Source organism: Camarhynchus parvulus, chromosome 2, assembly GCF_901933205.1.
Source record: "Camarhynchus parvulus chromosome 2, STF_HiC, whole genome shotgun sequence".
NCBI classification, from domain to species: Eukaryota; Metazoa; Chordata; class Aves; order Passeriformes; family Thraupidae; genus Camarhynchus; species Camarhynchus parvulus.
The window spans coordinates 27,609,743-27,633,332 of NC_044572.1; the positions used below are offsets into that span (position 1 = coordinate 27,609,743).

General features: G+C 35.7%; 1 protein-coding gene across 2 annotated transcripts in view; it reads right to left on the minus strand.

Moving 5' to 3' along the window:
• Nucleotides 1–23,590, minus strand: part of THSD7A (thrombospondin type 1 domain containing 7A) — a 273,595-nt gene that overhangs the window by 227,079 nt on the left and 22,926 nt on the right. The gene's annotated exons all lie outside the window — the stretch shown is intronic.

Below are 23,590 nucleotides of genomic sequence, written 5' to 3' on the forward strand. Positions count from 1 at the left end.
TGCCTTTCCAAGTCTATTAAAAAATATTTTTCAGTATGAAATTATTTTTTAAGAATAAAAAATATACACCATCTTTTGCCTCTCAGGCCTTACAGCCCCAAACAATGTGTATTAAATTTTTACAGAGACTTACTAAAAATCAAAAAAAGTCCAACCTTCTGACAAAGTAATTGGCCCAGCAACCAAGCAATACAAATGTAATCCAGTACACTAAGTACAGAACACTGGCACCAACAGGCAGGATGATTCTGCATTTATACAATCACAGCTCCAAATTTCCTTAAATATAAGAAATATGCCAGCTAAACAGAAAAAAAAATAGCAACTGTTAGCCATTCTCTTCTGCTCCATTTGCTCTATGTCCCAATTCCTTTTATTTGGAGTTCAGTGAAACCCTCAGCCTTACAACTAACATCCTATCAGATGTCTTAAGGACACAGAAAAATAGAAGTTGTTGAATATAAGAAGATGGACCACAATCAGGACTTTTCCTCTAGCTGCACATATTTGCCTGCATTGAGAAAATTCTACGATTATACCTGATATCATTTGAGAGCTTCCAACCCTATTTTAGCTTGTCCTGTTAAAAATCAATAAAGATAAATCAGGCTCAGGAAATGTATGTGTAGTTAAAACTTTAGGCAAAGAAGTTTTAACATAAGGCAGATCTTTTTGTACAAAGTGCTTCTCTTCACATTTAAGCTGTAATATTATGGTTGCATATTGATTATTGTAAAAGAATGGCAGCAAAAGGAGACAATTGTATCCTTTGCATCATCATAATTGCAAAAAAGAACATTTTATTGAAATCCCACATTGCAAAAACTGTTTCCCTTTTCCTTCATGAAGAAATTTTAAAATAAGGAGCTGTCTGGTACTATCCAAAAGCAGTGCTGGTCTGTATATCAGTATGCCATCTCCTAGTTGAGGACTTGAAGCAAGAAGCCCATTGGAAAACAGAATTAAATATCATTTGGGGTTTATTTTACATCAGTAGCAGCATGAATTAGATACATTCATTCAGCAGCAAACCTATGTAAGTAATCAAAGTGAAAATTCATCTTACTTTGCTTTTAGTCTTCTTTGAATTAACACAATGTACTGGTTTGGGCTGGGATAGAGCTAATTTTCTTCACAGTAGTTCATATGGGACTGTGGTTTGGATTTTTGCTGAAAACAGTGTTGATAACACATGACAGGTTCAGTTATTGCTGAGCAGTGCTTACAGAGAGTGAAGGCCTTTTCTCCCGCTCATACAGCAGGGAGAAGCACAAGAAACTGGGAGGGGACACGGCTGGGACAGATGACCCCAACTGAACAAAAGGATATTCCACACCATGTGGTACCATGCTCAGCCACGTATATAAAACTGGGGGAAGAAGGATGAAGGCACTTCTGGAGTGATGGCATTTTTCTTGCCAAGGAAAGGTTAAACATGATGGAGCCCAGCTCTCCTGGACATGGCTCAACACCTGCCTGCCCAAGGGAAGGGGTGAATGCATTCCTTGTTTTGCTTTGCTTCTGCACAACACTTCTGCTTTACCTATTAAACTGTCTTTATTTCAATCCATGAGTTATCTCATTTTTACCCCTCTGATTCTCTCTCCCATCCCACTGGAGAAGGAGTGAGCAGCCCACCAGGTTTAAACCGTAACACACATTTACTCTGCTTCAGGGAATTTTAGACCAAGCTGGAGCAATAAGGAAGTCTAACTGAGATGAGTTATTTTGGGAGATATCTCATCCATATATTAGTGTTTATTATCCATCTATAAAAATGGCAGCCACATAAAGTAAACACTCCAAGAATTTCACATAAGCAGCATGAAACAGCCAGTTACACACAAGCAATAATTTGAGTAATGCACACAGCAGAATGGTCAAAAGAAACAAATTTCTTTTTGGTTGAACCTCTGAACTATTCAAAATAAAGCCAAATTCAGCCAAATTTGATAAATCAAGTTTATCACAAGGTTAATATTTCCACATCTAGCTTTTGGCTTAAAGCAAATTTTTATAGCCTGAAGAACAGAATCATAACAAAATGCTGACAAGCCCATACCACACAAACAAGTTTCTGCTAGAGGGTGGTTTCTCTATTCTTGACATTTCAAAATAAATGAATCTACATTTGAGAAATAAGATACAACTCACATTCAGTAACTGTAACTCTTTATGTTTTTTTTTTCTATTTGATACATGGGAAATAATTATCAACAAGAGAAAGTTCAGATTCTTTTCCCTTCCTAAGTTCAAAGTTGAAATTCTTCAGAGTTCATCTGTAAGGCCAATTAGGTCTATTAAATCTCAGACGACAACAGTATTTAAAAATGAGACATATTTGCAAAAGCAGAAGGACACAAGTTCCTGTGGCTCAATTCCAACCCTTGTGACAAATACAGCTCCAATGATCCAATGCAACAAACAGTTGATGTAGATTTCGCCCTCCTTCTGACACATAATTGAGTTTTAACTTTTTAAAAAAACAAAACTAGTTCTGAGCCTTCCATTAATAAAGAGTGGTGTCACTAACAGCATTCAGAAAAAATGCATAACCAGTGAAGGGCTGTCATTTGCTGTCATTTATAAGAATCTGCAACAGATTGCACAATGAAACACCATGACACCAATACAGCATCCAAAACTTATAAATATCATATGAATCCTGTTGACTTGCAAACAGATATATGACTATTAAAACTAGAATGGCAGAATATCCCAGTTTACTATTCTAACACACTGAAGTTTATCAGTTAATATGAATGTTTTAGACTTTAAAAAGAGACTTTTTTTGATTACTGTGATAGTTGCAATTACTAAAATATATAAACTCAAGAAACAGGGACCTTCCACAAACTTTTTTATAGTAGTCTTGATGCGATGACCTCCTGTTTACAAGAGGATACATTCCTTTGCAAAAGGCAAAGCTTTTAAGTAGTAGTTTTGTTTTAGTTGTGCTTGCTAACTTTCTGATCAGTTTATATGAAAATACCTGTAAACTACAAAGTAATTCCTCACAGTATTTTACTGACAGCTGATATACTGTGAAACTAATTTCAACACTATTTTTACTCATTCTAGTTCGCTTTTTCTTTTTCTCAATCATCATTTCATAAACCTCGCTTTCAATCAGAACATAGTCTTTCAATGTTTGTTTGATTAATGACTGCTGATTTTCAAAAGAAGTGGTCAGTGCTGAGTAGTTCTTTTCCATACAGTTTTTTTCCCACCAATGTACATTGTCGTTTAGAAAATATTTATTTTCAAAATACCTTGTTCCATAACAACTGTTATATCAGCAGTATAATATCAATGGCACACTGTTGCATTCTGTAACTGTTATGTAGATCCATTAAATAGTCCTAGATTATATCTAGTGTTTTCACCTTCCATAGAGTTGAACTGTATGAATATATACAGCTCATGCAATTCATTTTAACTAATCCCTCTTGACAGAAATCCTAGTTTTCTGAGGTAAAATATGTCCAGAGCATGCCCACACACAGAGAGAGAGCATTTTCAACAGCTCCCTTTCTCCTTTTCCTCTTTTGGGTGTAACAGAGTTGGTGATCTTTTTCATTACACTTGGAATACTCTGTGAGAAGTTTCCAAGCCTTTGGGAACCTCCTCTCTAAGTTATCTGCTCTACACCCGACCAGCTCATCAGAAGAATCATTTATGTAATTAAACCCAAGCTGAAGTATGAAGACAGCTCTTCATCTCAATTTTGCATATGTTAATCTGTCTTGAAATTGTGTCTCAGACATGTAAGGAGACCAAATTCCCTTTGGCTCTTTTCCTTTTGTGTCTTTTCTGACATTTACTATGTGTATATACTATTTTTATCTAATATTCCCATCTGCAAATGTACTTTACATCATAACACACACATATATATCAGAACAGAATAATAATAAGCTCAGAAATAGCAATTTTACAGCAAGGCTCACATTAAATAAATAAATTTAAATCACAGTATCCCCACCACAGCTATAAACACATTGGCACTGGAAGGTTTTCTTTAGATTTATTAACACTGTCTGTGACTCCTTAGGCCCAAGCATGCCTAATAGGGACATTACTGGTTGCCATACCTAAGCATCTTCAAATGACATCAAAATGAAAAAGAATACAAATTTTTAAAAATCCACTATAAAATACTCTATTTTTTAGAGAGACGAGTTCATCTGAACAAGGAGAGACAACAGCATGGCAGATGGATGAAGGTGTTAGATGAATGAGTAAAAAGGTAATATATAGTCAATGATAAGTTACAAGTATTTCTAGGTCCTGATGTAACTACTAGAAGTAAACTCAAGGGAAGAAATGAAGTTTTATCCATGTTCTGTGTTCTTCATAAGAGGAGGGGACAGGGATTTTTATTTCTAGCCTTCATGAGTGGTATTATTCCACTCCTACCACTATGCAGAGAATTGAATTGCTATCATTTACAGCACACTGTGCCCTTTAAGGAAAACGAGCAAAATATACCCCCATATGAAAAGGAGATCTGCCATCTTTTTTATTATTCCAGGGCATTTATTTATAGCAGGCAGAGATGCAAACAGCGAGTCACATCAGTATGAAAATTTACAAACACCACCAACCCAGTTACTCTAAGGGTCCACATACATAAAGGAAGAGGGCAATCATCCAACTCCTGCTTCAGTGTTTACACAGAGCATTTTATTGCAACTCTCCTTTTCCTCTTCCTTTCCTGTACTTAACCAGAGTAATGCTATGAAACACTTAATTCTTGTACCTTTTCATTTTCTCACATCATTACAATTCCAGATCACTATCTCATCTACTTTATATCTGGTTTTGATGCCACTGAATGCCTGGCTTCAGGAAACAGCAAAACAATTCCCATAGATTTTAGCTAATGGTTGTTTCACATTATGCTTCAGGGATTGACACAAACAGAAAAATCTTGGATATTGCCCTCTGAAAAATACACTCACAGCAGGGCAACTTGAACATAATTTGGAATTCACTAAGGACTTTGATAATAATTTATATTTGCCAAATATATGTTAATTAATTCTAATGACATTAAAATAATCTCACATTTTAGTGCTATCATAGTGCAAACAGAAATTACTAAAAGGCAATTAATTCTTATATAGACACAACACCTAAAAGAGGCTCTTACTTGATCAAATTTAACAATACTATGCCTCTAAAGAAAAGACCACAAGAAACTCTTCAATAGACCATGAAAATCTATCACTTGAACTCATTAAAAAAAGTAATAAATTCATTTTAAAACATAAAAGTCATATTTTCAATAGTTTCTAAATTAATTTGCTTTAGGATATGGTTATTAGTAGATAGGGTACCAATATTCGTTTTATATCTGGATTCTATTCTCATCTAGATTCAAGGGTTCAACAGATCACTAACTAACATTACATACAATTACTTTTATGTTACTTGCTTTAACTCACAAGACAATGAAGGGTTAAATGCTGACATGGGACTATACTTAGCATTAATGATGCAGGAGTACACATACACACAGATATGTCTCAATGGAGCCAAAACAGCCCTGTTATCAGATCAAGTGCAATCTCTGTTATTATGCAGCCATTAGTAGACTACTGCAAATTTATAACCTCAAAGGGTTTGTAAAAGTTATTAACAACATATTATAGTAGTGCCCATGTCACAAAAGTCCCAAACTTTGTTGTTCACAATTTGTGATAGCACTTTAAACACAAAACAGCGTCTACAAATCCTCTTTAACTGAGCAACACCCTTACAAGTGCTTACTGTAACAAGCCCTTCATATCATTCAGAAGAAAAATTCACAACATTTCATTGTCATTTTCCTTAACTTGACTGACATCTGCGTGTAGATGGCTTAATGGTTTACCTGAGCACTGAACTGAAAGTATAAAACCTGTGTAAACCTAGAAAACATATGCTCATCAAGTGCTAAAATAAATATTCCCATTCACACTGTTCTGTAAACTGAGATAAGGGGTTTTTTTACATGGCACACAGGGATTTAACTGCAAAATTCATTAAGGTGAGTGGAAGGAATACAGCTAAATTTTACTGCCACAGAAAGATTTATCTTTAGAATACATCTAATAAAATTTAAGTATGAGCTGCAGTACCTGAATACTTTAAAGAGTCATAGGAGAAAAAAGCGGTTGTGAGGCTGCAACATAAAGCTGAAGGAAAGGAATATAGTCTTGGTCCAACAATTGTGGTAGAATATTATACACCTCTTGTAAGTATCTAATTACTGATGTCCTGACTTTTATTTCATTTATCTTGACAACCTAAACTGTCTCTAAAGTGCCTATCTGCATTTGCATTTTAATGAATAATAATTTATATTTATTCAGCACATTATATTTGCATCTCAGTGGTTCATTTACAGATTAATATTCTTATTACCTAAAACAAACTATGCATAGATATTCTGGATTGGGAATTACTAGCAAGCAAGCAAGACACTGTGGGTAGCATTATAATTTGGCCAACCTGTTGGCCTCAGCTTTGGGTTTTGCATTGTATTAGGTGTCAGTGGTGGCTGGGAATGCTTGGACTCCAGCAAGTTGTACCGCAGGTCCAAGAAGATAAAGAATTAGACTTCTCACTGAGTTCCCTAAAGATTTTCAATTTATGCCATTTTTGATAAAGAAAGTACTGTAAATCACCCAGAAAAAATGAGTAGTACTCACTGCTTTCTACAATCACACTGATAGCTGGAATATATTGGTACATTGTGATCAAAAGAAAACCAAAATATCCAAAAAAACCACAGATATCCAGGTTTGTGTAAGTTTATGAACCAGACTGACACATATTCTGCCTTAACCATGCAAATCCAAATAGGAACAATGAAAAGGTCCAGAATTGATTCCAGAAAGTGCATTCCACCTGCATTAATTTGATTCCTGATTTTGACAGTCACAATTCAGTAGTCACTACAATGATTTCCTTACTTCGACCAAAAAAAAAAAAACCAACAAAACAACAACAACAAAAAAAACCACCACCACAAAACAAAACAAAACAACCCACCAAACTTTACTGCTGTAGTAAATTTGATTACATATTTTAGAGCTTTGGGTATTCACAACATAAAGAAACAAACCCACAAGCACAAAAGTGACATTTGGATTTTAAATCCATGACTGGTTCTCTGGCAGATCAGGTTTAAATGTCAAGCTTCTGTGAAAAGATTTACCCCCCAGCATTAATCTTTCTCACCCATACATTCTTATCAGGACATTTATATTCCAGCATCTTGGAAAGTACTTGGTATTCTTTGCTATATAATCTCCCTATTTCCTGGGATAAGGCTGAACCTAATCTAAACCAAGCACTCATGCAATGGGCTCCCCTAAATTTTAAAACTGTCAAGTGAAGGCTGCACTCTCTGAACACTCCTGTCTTCAGATTAACCTTTTATCATACAAAAAAAATCTATTTAAAAATACATATAAGGTAGACAGCCTATCTAAGACAGCCTCCTAGGCAATGCAGCTTATGAACAAGGCCAGTCACCCTGGAAGCAGACATCTAGAATAAAAATGAAGACACCTTGAAGTGCCTCTTTGTCTCCTCCAGCTCTAAGTGGTGCTTATGCTAACTCAGTGATGCACACCAGCACTGCAGGCAACAAAAACAGATCCCTCCTTATGAAAGATACTAAGACACATTATCAATTCTGAAAGAATTAGCAATACTTACATATGGACTTTGCAAAGGCATTCTGACTTAAGAGGGCTGCAGGTATGGGACTGCACTTTAAACCTAAATCCAATAACATAATCTAATCAAGAAGGACATTCAAATATTTTTAAGAAACTTGTAGAAGATGAGGAAGAATATTACCATATGATGTCCAGTGGTATAACCTCTGGAAATATGAATAATCCAAAAAGAAAGCTACAGTCAAACCAACAAACAAAATGAACATTCTCAAACAGCCTCTTCTTGCTATTCTCTTTATATATGGAAACAGAGAAAGCATGGCTCTCAGAAAATTTCAGCTCACACTGACCAAACTCAAAAGCTAATGTCTATTGCAGCTGTTCAGTTAATGCTAAAAGAACTAGTAGTTCTAGTACTTTTATCACATAGCTATTATTATATATATATAGGTTTGTAAACAAGCATTCTTGTACCCAAACATCTCTTGTAGTGATGGTCCCCACACACTCTTCCATCAGACCAAGCAAGACCCAAGGGAGGACTCCCAGTGCTCACCAACAAAGAGGTGATGTGGAGATTCCACCTCGAGATGCCTGCCTGAAATCCACTCTGCTGCAGCAAAGGCAAACAGGACTTATTGTGCTGAGTCTACCTTGGTAAGCAGAATTTAAATAGACCTATTTACACCTACAGAATTTTGGCAAGAAGCAAAATACAAGGAAGAGAGCCTATATCAGTCCTTTTTTCACTTGCTTGAGGTTTCTTTTTTAATGTCTTCAAGCTGATGTGTTTTGCTAAAACCTTAACTCTTAACTGTTACAGTTCTTGCTCCTTTCTAAACGATAAAGAAGTTGAAAACTGAAGAGTACAGAATTCTCTTTTTTGGTAATGTGTAAACATTACTGTCTTAGCAATCTGATTTACTTAAAAATCTTTTTTTTGTTTTGTTTTTTTATGTAAGAAGCTAAGGGAAATAACAATTTCCATTCCAGTGCAGCATTCTTTAAAAATCCCAGGCTATTAACATCATTAATGTCTTTCCCACCTAATTATTTTTGAATAAGGGTGGAAATAAGCAAAGGCTGGCCCACCATGTTTCAAGTATTTCAAATCACATGGTTGATAATCAAAGAGAGGAAAGAAATAAGATCAGACTTCAGAGCAGATTTACAGAAAGCTTAAAATCATTGCATAGCATGGGATGGCCTCTGGGCTGCAATCAGTCAGGAGCCCTCAGTAAAATTATTACAGTGATACAATGGAGAGTTTCTGGCTCAAAAAGTAAGAGTATTAATACTGAGTGAAGTCCTTGCCCCATTTGATCTTAATAAAGGATTAAGGCAGAGAGATACATGGCTCCCTACAGGCAGATCCCTACGGCTTCACACAGAGGTTCTGGGAAACCAATGTCATTGCTGTTTCAGGACAAGCCTGCAGCAACTTTTTTTATATGCTAACTCTGCTAAAATAAGAATGAAAGAATTTACAATAAAGATCATGATGTCTGGAGACTTGAAGACAAATGGGACTTGAGATTAGTAAAGATAAGTCAAATATATCCTTGTAAACTGAGAAAAGTGTTCTTTATCTAGTTAAACTTGACAACCATGAATACAAATGAATCTGAACATTCAAATACAAAGGAAAATTAATCCTAAAACCAGTGATGAATAAAAAAAGTTTAAATCCCATTTTTAGGGTCTCTGAGGTTACTGATAAAGACTGATTTCAGATATGCAAGACTGTTATATGGTTATTCTTTTCTACAGAAGTGGTACACAATACTTATCTTCAGAGGAAGCATTTTAAAACATTAAAATTGAAATAACAAAGTGAATTTGCCAGGAAAGGGAATAACAAAAGCCTAAAAAATATGTGATAGAAGGTACAAATAGAGATGAAGATAGAAAGAAAAATGGGCAAACCTCAGCGGGCAGGGAAATATCAAGGTCATTTAAGGTCATTAAGTCTATTTAAACATCCTTTCCATGTAAATCACACATTAAGAAGTAAAAAAAATCTGCAAAAGACCAAGGAAATAGTAAAGATACACAAGTTATACAAAGACATTTAAGCCACATAGGAATGACCAAGAGCTCTAAATGCCCAGAAATCTGTCAGGAGCTGGAGGAACTCTTTGGTCTGCAGAAGCAGAGTAGAGATGTAGCACTGAAAAGATAAAAAAAAAGAATCAAACAATTCTAAGAGAGAGAAGTATTCTCATGAACAGTTCCAATTAAATGCATTTGTGTCTAAAATATCAGGTACTGAAATCCATTCTAGAACAGTGTTGGGCAGAGAAGTTCTCTTAATATACATCAAATTCCCAAGTTTTCTTGAAGGAAAAAAAATGCAGACACATCACTTTGAAATTACAGACACTGCAAAATGTTTCATGCTCTTAACTGATGGATGCAGATTTTAAAAATAGAAAAGAAATCCCTCTTCCTTTTCCCCAACTCACCTCCTTTCCATGTACAAAATAAATAGAAACCCCCAAAGTCTTAACTATGCATAAATAATTTCTAAAACAAATCCCAACTTTTAAGTAAGAGGTCAAAGCCACATACATTGCCTTACTACAAACTGATTGTGATTTTCCCATATTCTTTCATCCTTTTTTCTACATGCTGTCTTTTTTTTTTTTTCATTTGAAGGTCTGCATATTGCTAAGCCTTGTTTATTGGCTATTTATTTAATGATTATTGCTGAAAAAAAATATATTGGCATTGAAGAACTTTAAAATAATCTCCACTTAAGCATTCTTTGTTTATGCTTCATTGTGCTGGAAACATGTTACCTTTTTTAAAAGCACAACTGCACTTCATCCTAAAACACACTGGAGAGAGTAGCAGAGATGACTATAATGAAGCATTTTAAGCAGTTTAAAGACTCTCATTCAGCCAGACTCCAGGGAAACAGCATAAAAATAAATGAGCTATTTCTTCAATTAAAAAAATAAAATTAAATTTAAAAACTGCAAAGAAAAAAAAGCAACCTACAATCCCATTTATAGAAAAGCATTTGAATCTAAGAATTTTTAATTCTATTAAATGATCACATTATTCTCCACATTTTTGGTGTATACTTTTGTGTCTAAGCGAATGTAAATCCAAATGCCAGCTGAGCTTGCAGAAGTTGTATTTTTAAAAATCATGAAACTTCATATAGTGTTATATTCCATTACCCAAAAGTAAGTAAAATTTGAAATCCTTTTTAAATGTGTGGCTCAGCAAAAGACCACAAGAATTTGATGCACATCTGGAAGCTGACTAATGTGTGGGACGTGCAAAATAAAACAATGACAAAAAATTGTGGGTCAAGGGTCATTTGGTTCTATTCTTCTATTAAAAGAAAAAAATTGTTGAAGTTAGTAGAAATTGTGACAGCACCATATAATTTGTGGAAATGCCCAGGCCAAATAATAACACAGCAGTGCATGTTTTCACTGACAAAAGCAAAATGACATAGAAAGACATAGCAAGGACATTTCTTTTTTTAAGGTCTAAATTCCTAATTTTTGGAGCTGAATGAAGCTAGAAAAAGTGTAGATAATGACAAAATTCTGCTTTATGTCCCTGTAATAGACTACTACTGAGAAAAAAAAAACCAGAACAACTCTTCAGTAGCATTAGATTGTGTGTTATCCAGGGTTCATAAGAAAAGCCCTTCTGAAGTATGATTGGGACTCACAACATACACCCACCAAGGAGTGCAACAAGTCCCACACCCAACACATTCCTCTCATTGCAGCATTCCTAGAGACAAACAGTCATTTCTGCTTCACTGAAGAGAAATCTAGCACACACTTTGGCATGTTCTGGACAGGCTGAAAATACTGAGCACATGGACTTCTTTGCAAAAGCAGAAGAACCTGGAATTCCAAACTACTTCTCCGTCTAATGTGCCAAAATGTCAGGAATTTCCGACAAAATTTTCATTACAGACACAGAGGAACTAATGCTGGTAAATACAGATGCGTACACACAGAGATAAAACTGAATGTATCAGTCATATATGATTTTTACCTTTGCTTTGCTTATTTAAATAGGCCAAGTGTTCAGCCTCTATCTGGAAATAAGAATCCCACAACTCTACACAAGACTGGCCAAAGTGTCTCCCAAAAGGTATCTCATTCTCAGGGTCCTGTTTTTATCCTCTTTGAACATTTTTGCCTTCAATTTTATTTGTAACCAAAAGTGTTTTGTTTGTCCACTTTCTAGAGAAAGTTACACAATTCCAAGGGGCAACCTTGTGCTCCCAGTGCTATCAGGCAGACAACATTCAGCTACACTTAGAAGGAATGACACTTCCAGACCCTCTGGAGTATGGCAGATACATCAACATGAAGGTATAATTTACACTTTCAGTGCAGACCCAACTCACAGCTCATGTTTGAATAGAATACACTACTTCACCTGGAAGGGACCTGCAATGATAATCTGGTCCAACTGCCTGACCAGTTCAGGGCTGATCAGGTAAAATATGGTTTTAAGAGCATTGTTCAAATGCCTCATAAATATTGTCATGTGTCATGGTAGAGCCGATCTCTCTACAAAGCCTGTTCCAGTGTTTGACCACTGTCTCAGCAAAGAATTGCTTGATTAAATGCAAGAGTTAAAAAAAAAGATAAGTTAATCATGTACAACACCTCTGGATATAATGAAAATATTCAGCTATTTCAAACAGTAAAGCCTGAAGCAAGTTTTATGCATGACCAGTTCATCATATACCTTAGTTTTAATAATTGATACTGTTTCATGGCATTTACATAAGCATTTCCTTCTGTATCATGTAGAACATGTTAAATATTTTAACTCATCTTCCATCCCAAGACTATCACTATTCTGGAAGGAAAACACAAATTAGGGCCTCCTACAGACAACATATTATTTTACTCTCCACTCTTTCCTTTAGAGGAAGGAAGTCCATAAAGCTTTTTACAAATTACTGCAAAGATGATGGACAGTAAAACAAAGGGCAAAATGAAACACATGCTGAAGCGCCTACCTAACATCTCCTAAAGTGGAGCCATCTTCTGCAGAAGAAATTCCTGTCACAAAACATTAATGCCTCCCTGGAAGCTTCTAATCCATTAAGATCTTGGCATTAACATTCAGAATCAACTGCACAAACAAAACAGGTTGTGTTCTACAAGTTCCAGTAGGAGTTGTATTCCCCTGGAGCAGCAGAGATCAAAATCCAGAGTCACTCACCTGGGACCTTGCTCAAGGACATCTGGCCAGTTTTGTAAGGCAATACTGAATATTCACTAGAGGAAAGAGCAGGAACGACTATCCCAACTACAATCAGCTAACCTCTTTAAGCGTAGCATTTTATGCTGCAGAATGCTTCCATGAAGGCAGAAAATATTTTTCTCTTAGTCTATGCAATCAGAACTATGGATACAAGTCCTCTGGACAAAAGCAGAAGGTTTATCACTAAAGAAAGTGTTTGAATCACTGGTAAATTTGAAAGCAAGGATGGATGTTCCTCTAGTTCTGATTTCCTGACATCTACAAGTGCACCAAGCTGAAAGAGGATGCCCTTTATTCTTTGAACAAATCTAAAAATCAAACCTTAAATTAAAAATGTTCTTGGCTGTCACAAAATCATCACCTTGAATAAAACACACTAATAGCCATAAAAATAACTTAATGAGCTTAAACAGGAAGTATAAATACTATTTCTTCAAAACTGCTTCTGAATCAAGACCTGAGTATGACCAAGCTTTCAACATCTATCGCCCATTTCAGGCAATAATGTGGTCTTGTTTTCTACAACAAAGACACTTTGTCAGACCACTTGCAACACAGCTCAGCTCTCTTGTATGGAACTGTTGGCCAAGGTCCCTGAAACCCATGGAGGGTTTCATTCCACAGCCATAGTGCACAGAGAAAAATCTGATACCAAATAGGTCTTGTTGACACTGGAATTATTCCTGCAGATTCACTCCTTCAACAAATCTTCACTTGCTTTAACAGGAGTTTTTTTAAATCTCTCAATGATGACTTCATATACACATTCTAAGTGTTCTAACAACAAACTGCCATGGTAATTACCTCTCAGAAAGCAGGGAAACCACTGCACAACTCTCTCACACAACATGCATTCAGATTAGGCTTCCACATGAATAGTTTTAACACTCATTCTCATTTTCACATTCTTCTTATGTACAGAACGGTCACATTTTGTTTAACAAAACATGTTAGGATCTTCTAGAAGAAATTCTATATAAAGGCAAGGGTGTGTGGAACACTAGTAAACCATACAAAACCAGATGTTTACATCAAAACCCACATAGCTCAAGTATTGGTAAAAAAGAAGCCTGAGAATCTCCGTACTGAGAGACTGAGTACTTTCAAATTCGGATGCTACCATATCCAGTGTCTCTGCAGTATTTACAGTTTCTTATCTACAGTTTCTTAATTGCTAATTCCAAGAGCAGAGGTTCCAAACAGGTGTTGGAAAAGTAACATTATATTTAATAGGAAGAAATTACAATGAATTTTCTCTTTCTCAGAATGTAAATTTAGGCCAAATGTCTTCTTTTTCCTCTCCCTAGGGAAGGCTTTGAAAAGCTCATTGCCCCATTTTACCCTACAGAATTTTGCCCCTAGCAATTTTCTCCAGTTATGGTGGGTATCTGGTATTGCTCACATCTTCAGCCTAGATTACATTACATACTTTACTGGAATTCCTTTTAAAAATTAACTGCTTAGTATGACCATACAGTCTTACTCTGGCCTCAGAATTAGCATACTCACCCAAATCAATTCTCCCAGTGAGAGGGGTTTTTGTTGGCTACACAAAGCACTTTATAAACAATTCACCAGGCATGAAAAGAAATCCCATAATGATCATTTTCATTACAGACATCCTTGTGATTTCATGAAAGGAATGGATAATATAATAAGCTACTATTCTCAATGAAAGAATATATGCTAATAGAGCACACTAAACAAATTCTGATCTCTGCTGTACCCATGCAGCACTGCTGAGTGCACTGAAGCTGACTGAATGACCATGAAAACGCAGTTTGGCCCATGAAGGCTGTTCACTCTGCCTAGCTAACACATATAACACAAGTAAATCTCCTCTAGGGTGCAAGCCAAAAGTATCTTCCTTAAAAGTTAGGTTCTTGACTTCAAACATAGTAGCTAAAGTAAATATGAGATGCAAGTGATGTGAATAGCTCCCAAAAATCACTGTGGAAAAATCCGCAGCCTCTTACATGAAGCTGAAGTCAAAGACCACAACAAAATTTATTAACCAACTTTCACTTAGATACACCTGCAAGATGACTTCAATAGTTCTGTGATGAAATTGAACATCAAATGAAATAATCTGCTTAAATGGCAGGACAGAGTTCTTGGATTTTATCTAATTTTTTTCTTTTATTTCATATGAATTATTTTAAGTTCTATTTGCCTTTGTCATCATAGTAATCTATAACCGCCATAACATGACATACATAACATTATCACAAATAGCTAAGAGGTATTAGAAGATAAATTTTACTCACAGATAATAATTTATTATCTCTTAAATGATAGGTATCGCCTATTCACACAGAATATATAAAAAGAGAAAACATATATTCTATCTTACCAAATGTAATACAAAATGTGACATGAATTTGTAAGAGAAACTGCCAAATGGAAAACAGAAACATCCCTAGACTTACCATGTCAAAATGCCTTGAGCTACTTAGAAAACTTGAGGCAATTTTCAAATACCCTAGAGCAGGGCTGTATCTTTTTATTGTTTTTCTATTAAGAGGAATCATTAGTGAAGACAGTTGTAGTATGCATCTAAAAATAGTTTTTAATAGTAACAAAAAAATTACACAATAATTTTCATTTTAAATCTCAAATTATTTACTTTTTATTTTAGAGATTGCCTACCATTACAAATGCACACAGTCCTTTTCCACAAAATGCTGCATTATTTTAATCTATTTAATGAGATTATTGACAAGTTTGATTGATAACTATGAGAATCCAAGTCAACCTTCACACCATCCAATGGGCAACTAGTGACAATGACAACAAAATGCTTCGTGTTACTGTACTGCACGTGGCTCTATACATACCTTGCATCTAACCAAATTTCTTGACCAAGCAAGGAATAAATACCAATGCTAGCTACATAATTCAGTTCCTTTGTATTACTTAGGGCTTAATATACCTTGCATATAACCATGTTACCTGAAACACTTCCAGGGAAGGGAACACAATGCAATGTATCAGTCTTATGCTCAATAGCCTAGTAAAGAAACTCTATAAAAGTTTCAACTTGACACTTCAATCCTTTTCAAAAGGATATTATATCAGGATATTCAAATGCTTAGAATTCCTGTCTGCCATGAGGAAGTTGGACAGACTGAGGGGAAAATAAATCTGTTTTATGCAACTAAAACAATTAAGAAATTAATCTATCACAGAACAAATCTTATGCAATACAGATTTAAGTCACAGTTAGGATTCCACGTGGAAGAAATCCAAGAAAATCTTGCCATCTAAGATTTTTTACAAGAGCTACCTCACAATTACAGCCCAAATATAACCATATTCTACTGAGTGACACACAAGTTGTGAATTGCTGGAACATTCTCTTAGTCATTTTAAAGTCATGATGAAATGTGAATGACACAAAAGGTGGTGTTTAAAGAACAAATGGATAGCTGTGGTGCCTGTGAGCAGTGCTGGCTGCCAGGCTCAGACAGGGTCCTGTGCAGCTGTCGCACTTTCCACTGACTTCAAGGCTGCAACAAATAAACAGCGATGAAAATTGAAACCAAGGGCAGCGTGAGCTGATGTGTACAATGTGTCCTTTGAATATTCTACTACATGCAAATTTATCTTTTCAAACTTCCTCCAGGCCTTCCTACTGCACATATTCAATGGAACTATCTATGTCTAAAAGCTACATATTCTTAATCTTAAATTACAACATGGTAGTTCACGTTGCACCTTGTTCTCATCCTCACAGGTTTAGGCCTTTTCAGTGAATTATTACTGCCATATTAACACAAGTAAGAAAATAAGCTTTGCTTCTACCCAAGTTAAGCACTCTCTAATGAAGTTAAGTTCAATTGAAATAAGCCAGACTGCAATAAAATAAAAGTCAAGATGTACTATTACAATTTTATGGAGAAAAAGAGACTTAGTAGGAATTCAATTAGATGGCTTTAACTGAATATAAGCATTTAATTGTACTAAGAGGTTAAAATAATCTATCTATATGGACACCTGGAACATATCCTTGAAAAGAGCTGTTTGGAAGAGCCCATTGAGGCTTATTCTGATTTTTGTGATTGATTTTGGAAGCTCAATTCATAAAGTTACTGGCCACTAGCACTGGAAAGAAGCACCACTTCTCAAGAAAGCTATCCAGACACACGATCTCGTGAAGCATCTCTGCCAGCGTGCTGAAGGACATTAAAAACTAGCTCAGTTTACTCTGCTTACTCATGACACAGTCCATGAAGGCAGAAGAGTGTACTTAGGAACAAGCAGATCATCAAGTCACAGAAGAGTTCTGGTATTTTTTCCACCTCCAGCAATACAACCATCGAAGCTTTGTTGCCTTACCTAGTCAAGGGACATTGCAAAGAGGGAGTCACTAAGGATTTAGCTTCTCTTCAGCTCATATGGCTTTTACTACAGGAGCATCTCCTCAGAGAATGAGTCCCCTACAATGGCCCTATCCTGGCAGGAGAAGCAGCAAGTCCCACTCTCCAGATTTATCATCCTGCCCCGCTCAGATCTCCAGCCTTCCTTTGGTTTCAGCTGGCATGAAAAGGAAGGATGCTGTCTCCTCTAAAGGGACCAACAGAGATTTACCCCACCACAGCAAGACTTCACCTTACAAGTCTGGGATGTAAAACAGAGTGTGAAGCCTTGGCTCAGGAACAGCTATTTTAGCACTTACTGATATCTAGTTTCCATAAAAAATTCTGAGTTTCAAAAACACCACAGTGATCAAAATAAGGGAGGAAAAAAGCTAGAAGTAATTTTCCTATTGGTGATCTATTTTGGACCTGCTATTCCAGGTAAGTGTTAAAACCTAGAGAATAAATAATTAGGCTCAGGCCCAGACTCAGCTATGTGAGTTTCTGTTCAACCTGTGCCCCATCCCTACAACTCTCCACTGTGCTGCACTGTCAGAAACTCACAGAGAAAACAGCACATCCTCCACAAACCCCAAAGGTGATTATGTCCTCCACACCTTTCAAGTTTTGTCACCATGTCATTTCTCCTTCAATGCTCCATCACCCATCTGCCTGCCACCTCCTCTGCAGATACTGGCAGTGGAATCACTCCATGGATTTTACACACAAGTCCTGCTCCTCTGAACTTTTGGATCAAAATTGGCATTCAAGTTTTCCTGGTAAGCATTTGAGAGTTTGAATAAGCTGCAACTAGACAGGCTACTTCTATTCCTATCCTCCCTTCACTTTTGCACTTATTCTTCTCCTGATATTTTTCATTATAGGTCTCTTCCAACTGTTTCTTCTGAGCATACAGGCACAAACACAAACCATGTCTTCAGTGTTTGGGATGAGTTAGAAAAAGTTTATTTAGCTATGAGATTATCTCCACTTGAAATTGCAGAGAAGAAGAAGGAACATGGCAGGTCCATTAACAAAAATAAAAAGGCAGACAGAACCTAAAAAAATACAAAGCAAAAATCAAGCTCTTATTTATCAACTCACATCGACTAGGGAATCAGACACAGGATATGCAACTCAGAGGTAGATATGACAAACTCAGTTTCTCCTAAAAGTCAGTCATTACCCTTACAATCTCAGCAGGTGATTGCTTTTTTAAACATTAAAAAAGCAAATGCAGAAATTATTCTTATTCTATCAAAAAGAACTTTACTGCTACAGCATGGAGAAGGTGGATTTAAATAAAATCTAGTGAGCTACACCCAGTGGAAGTTACAGTGTCATCCATTTGTCTTCTGATATGAAAATGAATGAAAATCAGTATTTATAGTTAAATTGCATTGAAAAGTTTATGTCTACATTAAAATGTAGGGCATGAAAGAAGACAGCACGTTCTGATTAAACAACATTCAGGACAGCTTTTGTGCCATATGACCATTTTTCTTCAATTACATGTAATGAAACACTAAAAAAGGATGGGGAAGAGGACAAAGTATTTAAAACATAACATGTAATATTATTACTGCTTGTTAGTTCAGTGTTGCTAGTACCACATTCAACAACCACCCCATTTTCCATCACTTTAAAATAGTTTTATTCATGCTGAACTGTGATATACTCTGAACTGATATATCAACATGCAAGAAAAAAAATAAGCAAACATTGTGATTTAAATTTTAAAAAATCAAAACTCACAACCAAAAAACCTGCTGCCTCTTCTCTCCTGTAGCTGGCTGTTGCCTAATGACTACTTTTATTCCAGATCTTCAAAGTCAAGCAGGAATTTTTTCTGGGACAGCATGTCCTAATTAAATTTATTTGTGGTGGCCCATTTCTAAAGATTCAAATTGAACATCTTTTTGGTAGCTGAATGACAGTTTCTAAATCTATTATTAAGCAAGGAGAGTTCTCTGTGGACAATAACTGGAACTTCTGTAAAACAGTATTGACAAACAGTAAAATGTAACTTATGCTTCTCAAATTTAGCTATAGATGAGGTGTGCAAAATCACCTTGCTCCTGAGTGACAACAGAGAAAAACGGATTCAGTAAAGGAAAAGGATTCAGTAAAAGCCCTCTTTGTAAGCCCTTGGAATAAAACCAGCCTGTAAGAGGACACTTTTTAAAAATCAGAAAATCTAAAAATTGAAATTCTGAGTCCCTTGTGGAAAGAGTAAAAAGAGTTAAGGTACAAAAATAGGCTACAGTGTAATTCCTGAAGTAATAGCAGTATTCTTGTTAGTGATGTGCATTTAACAATTGCCAGTCTGAAAACAATTGGCTCAATATCCTGGTCCCAACCTGGGAATTCAAAATTTACAATGGGATATTTTATTTAGTTTTTAAGTACTCAAAATCACTTGTGCATTGCTTTAGGTTTTATGACAAAGCTTGTACTTACAACAATCTTTCAACGTTTTTGGCAATCATGGGAAGCCTTAGAATTTAGCAATATTAACTACGATAATTCACGTAAGATTTCATATAAATACAGATTGTTACACCTTTGTTTTAAAGCAACAAAAGGAGAAAGATTGAACATATTAAAGGATCAAATAATAAAATCTAAATTAAACTAAAATTGAAAGTCTTTCAGTCACTAGGAAGGTATAATTTCATACTGCTAATTACTTAGGACAGAGCTTGAGAATCAAATAGAATTTGGGCCTAAGGACAAATTGATACCAGTAGGTATTAAATTGATACCAGTAGGATGATAAAGTGAATTTTATACTCCAATTCATACTCCAGGAACAAACAGCACAGCTTAAATTGTTTATGATATATGAATGATTTACAGTGGTGAAGATGAAAACAGCTGTGAAAGTAAGACTAAAAATAAAGCCTTTGAATGAGAAGGGTGTATCATTACATTCTCTCCCTGGTACATTGTCAGTCAAACACAAATAATATCCACAACTGCTCTCTGATTTCTGATACAATTTTCAACTTATTCCTTTTATGATCAAATTATTATACTTAAAATGCTCAGTGGTAGCAAAGACCCTGAAGCAAGCCCACATCTCCTGGCACTCATTTGTTATAACAGACTGCTCATGGGTTCTTAGAAACCTTCATTTTCATGTTCCTTTCCAAAAAAATGATAGGATTTATTTTTATAACTTCTTTGTTGAAGGACTATATGGAAGACAATCCCACATACAACCAACTGTTAACAGGCCTCCTGAGACCTTCAAAGATGTTATCAAACACCACGTAAGGGCTTTTATCTGTTTTGTTACCATTTGTTCAGGGAGGAAGCCTCACACATTCCGACAGCTGATGAACAAAACACACTTTTGAAGGCTCTGCCTCAATATCAACTTGTCATTTATACCTTGGAGAGAAAGGGCTCTTGTTTTCAAAGTAAAACCAAAGCCCTGCCAAGCAGCTCCACCAGGGACCCAAAGGCATCTCAACAGTGAATCACCTGAAAGCAGTTTGTGTGAGAGATGTCATTTCTGGAGCAGCTGCATGGCTCCTGCCAGGAGCACCACACAGGCAGCCAGGACCTCACAGCCCAACCCACACCGACCCCAACATCTCCTCTGGATGATCCCTCCCAGGGCCCCCTCTCTCTGCTCTGAAAGAGCTTACCATTAGAGACACAGTGCCACATCTCAGACTTGGCAATTTTGGGGTGAAACATTTCAATAGGTACTGCTGCATGAACAGCTCACTGCAGCTTCCTCATAAACTAAAAGCCATTACAGACCAAAATGATCAAATAAATGTTTTCATGCCAACCCATAGTCCCACAGGTAATGACAACATTTCTCAAAATGATGGCGATGTCTAAGTATTTAACAATTTCTTATATTACATTTTTCATAGACATTGATATTACTCAAATCCCAAATAAGAGATTTCATAAGATCTACTCTTGATGAGTAAACACTCTTGATGATGATAGGGTATTATCAGCACCCTGCTCTGACCAACTGACATGTTCTTTTTCAAGTTTTTGGGTTTATTTCACAGTGGTTTTCCTTTAATATGATTCAGCACAGGAAAGAAAAACATTTGAAAATAAAATTAGACTGGGCTTGCACTAATTATATGAATATTCAGTTGTAGCACCCAAGCTCAGTTCCCTGAGTAAAAAAATTACCACCCAAGAATGACAGAGAGAGATTAAGAATAGTAGTGAATAGTGTTTAAACCCTAACAATAAAACAATTTCCTTAGAAGTTCATGATAGAGTACTTGAAATCGTGGGACATGCTTCAAAGAAGTTAAGAAGTTAAAATATTATAATGCTTATTTATAAACGTTAAAAAGAGACATAAAAAGAATGTGATAAAATAATCCAAAATATTTCCAACAATCCTAAAGATTCCCAAATATTTAGATAATGTGATGAAAATATCCACAGGGTCTTGACGAGAATATACATTATCCCTTTTAAAACAAATTATATGTTTTAAATAAATTCTCCTCTTAACTAAGAGGAGCCTGTCTGTTATCTAAAGGAAACATTTCTATCGCTGTGATATTTCTTAGTAACCAAAATCCTTTCTGTAGTTGTGTTGATTTCAGGGCCAGGAGCTGTCTGTTCTAATCACCTCAAAGAGAATTCACAGAGCAGATCCTAAAACACTTCAACATTACTCTTTCTATACTCCAGTTTCAAACAAAACCCAATTTACCAACGCAGTTAGAGAAAAAGATGAATCGTGGCTCAATTTACACTTAAACAAACACAGATCTATTTGGATCAAGCTTCATTAGACATAAAAAACCACCAAACAAAAACCCCCACCCAAACGGGAATTCTTACGGCTATGGTTGAAACCCTCCTGGCTAGTCTGGTCATGAAAGCATCACCTTTCACAAATTTACACGCTCTGCTGATGCTCTCACAGTCAAATAAAAGGCACACCTAAGTTACCAAGCAATGAGCTCAGAGTTAAAAGCTTTTATCTTTTGCTGAAGTTTTCTTTAGGAGACAAAAGGCAGAAGTTTTCAAAAAGTATCTCTCCTGCATATAAAGGAAGTAGAACAATGTTTCAGTGTTTTACAGTGATTATTACATTCTAGTTATTAAAAATTTATTAAATAATGACTATTTGTACAATATTTTTAGATCTTCAGAAACAGAAAGCATGCATCCCAAAGTATTAAAAATGCCAAGAGAGCTCCCCAGTGTTGCCTTAACAAAGGAAAGGTCCAAACAGTAACAAAGTAAAACAATGTAAAATGACAAAGCTAATGGTGCTTTTAAAACAAAACCAGCCAACCAAAGAAAGATGACCCACAGATCTGTACTCAGTGTGACACTGATTCTGAAAATGTCATAGAAAGGTCAACAATACAGACAATTATATAAAAAGCAAAATCTCAACAGCAAATAATTGAAATGCTTTTAATATTGTCCAATTATTGTAATAAAATATGAGTTTTTAATGAAAAACATATTAACAAATATAAAACAGAACATCAGACGTGGAATTGCTAAAGAGTACTGCTGTACTGGGATTTTTTTGGTGACAAATCCTTGCAGAATCCAGAAGTGAGCAGAAAGTAATAACTATTAATAATTCATAATATTTGCAAATTATGAAGTTGCTTTACTGAAAACAGTGATAGGCTTTGATCCGTTGGCAGCTTAACACACCCTGCCTAAGGTGCATACCATCAGTTTTACCATGGATGGTAAAAGAAGAAAAAGAAAAGAAGAAAACAATAAAAAATCCCAAGCCTTACAGATCCTCCCTCTCCTGATCCTCCTATGGAACACCAATAACTGGTTATTTATGTTACTCTTTTGGTGGGATGCCCATTCAAACAAAATAAATTTTAGTTATTAAATTTGCATTGAGTACTAAATATTAGATGAAAAGTCTTCAAAAAGAGACAGTTCCAAAATCACACATTTACCCTTTAGAACAAATACATATTCTCTATGTTATGAAGTAGTGCTCCTTCCCCAGCACTGATTCAAGAACAAGCAACTTAAGAGATTCCAGGGGAAAACAAATACTCCTTAGCTCTTGTCAGCACATAGCAGGCAAACAGTGCTTCTAGAAAGTCCAAGTAGGCAAACTTTATCTCATGCCAGATCTAGTCAAAAGTATTAGATACAGCGGCTCTAGATCTTATAACATGCATTATTTCAGTCCCTAAATTTGCATAATCACCACCAAGTATTAAAACTGATCATATCATTAAAGATGACTTTAAGGGCTCAGAAGAAGTCTTTATCAGGGTCAGTAAGTTCACCCTGGTGTATTAAATC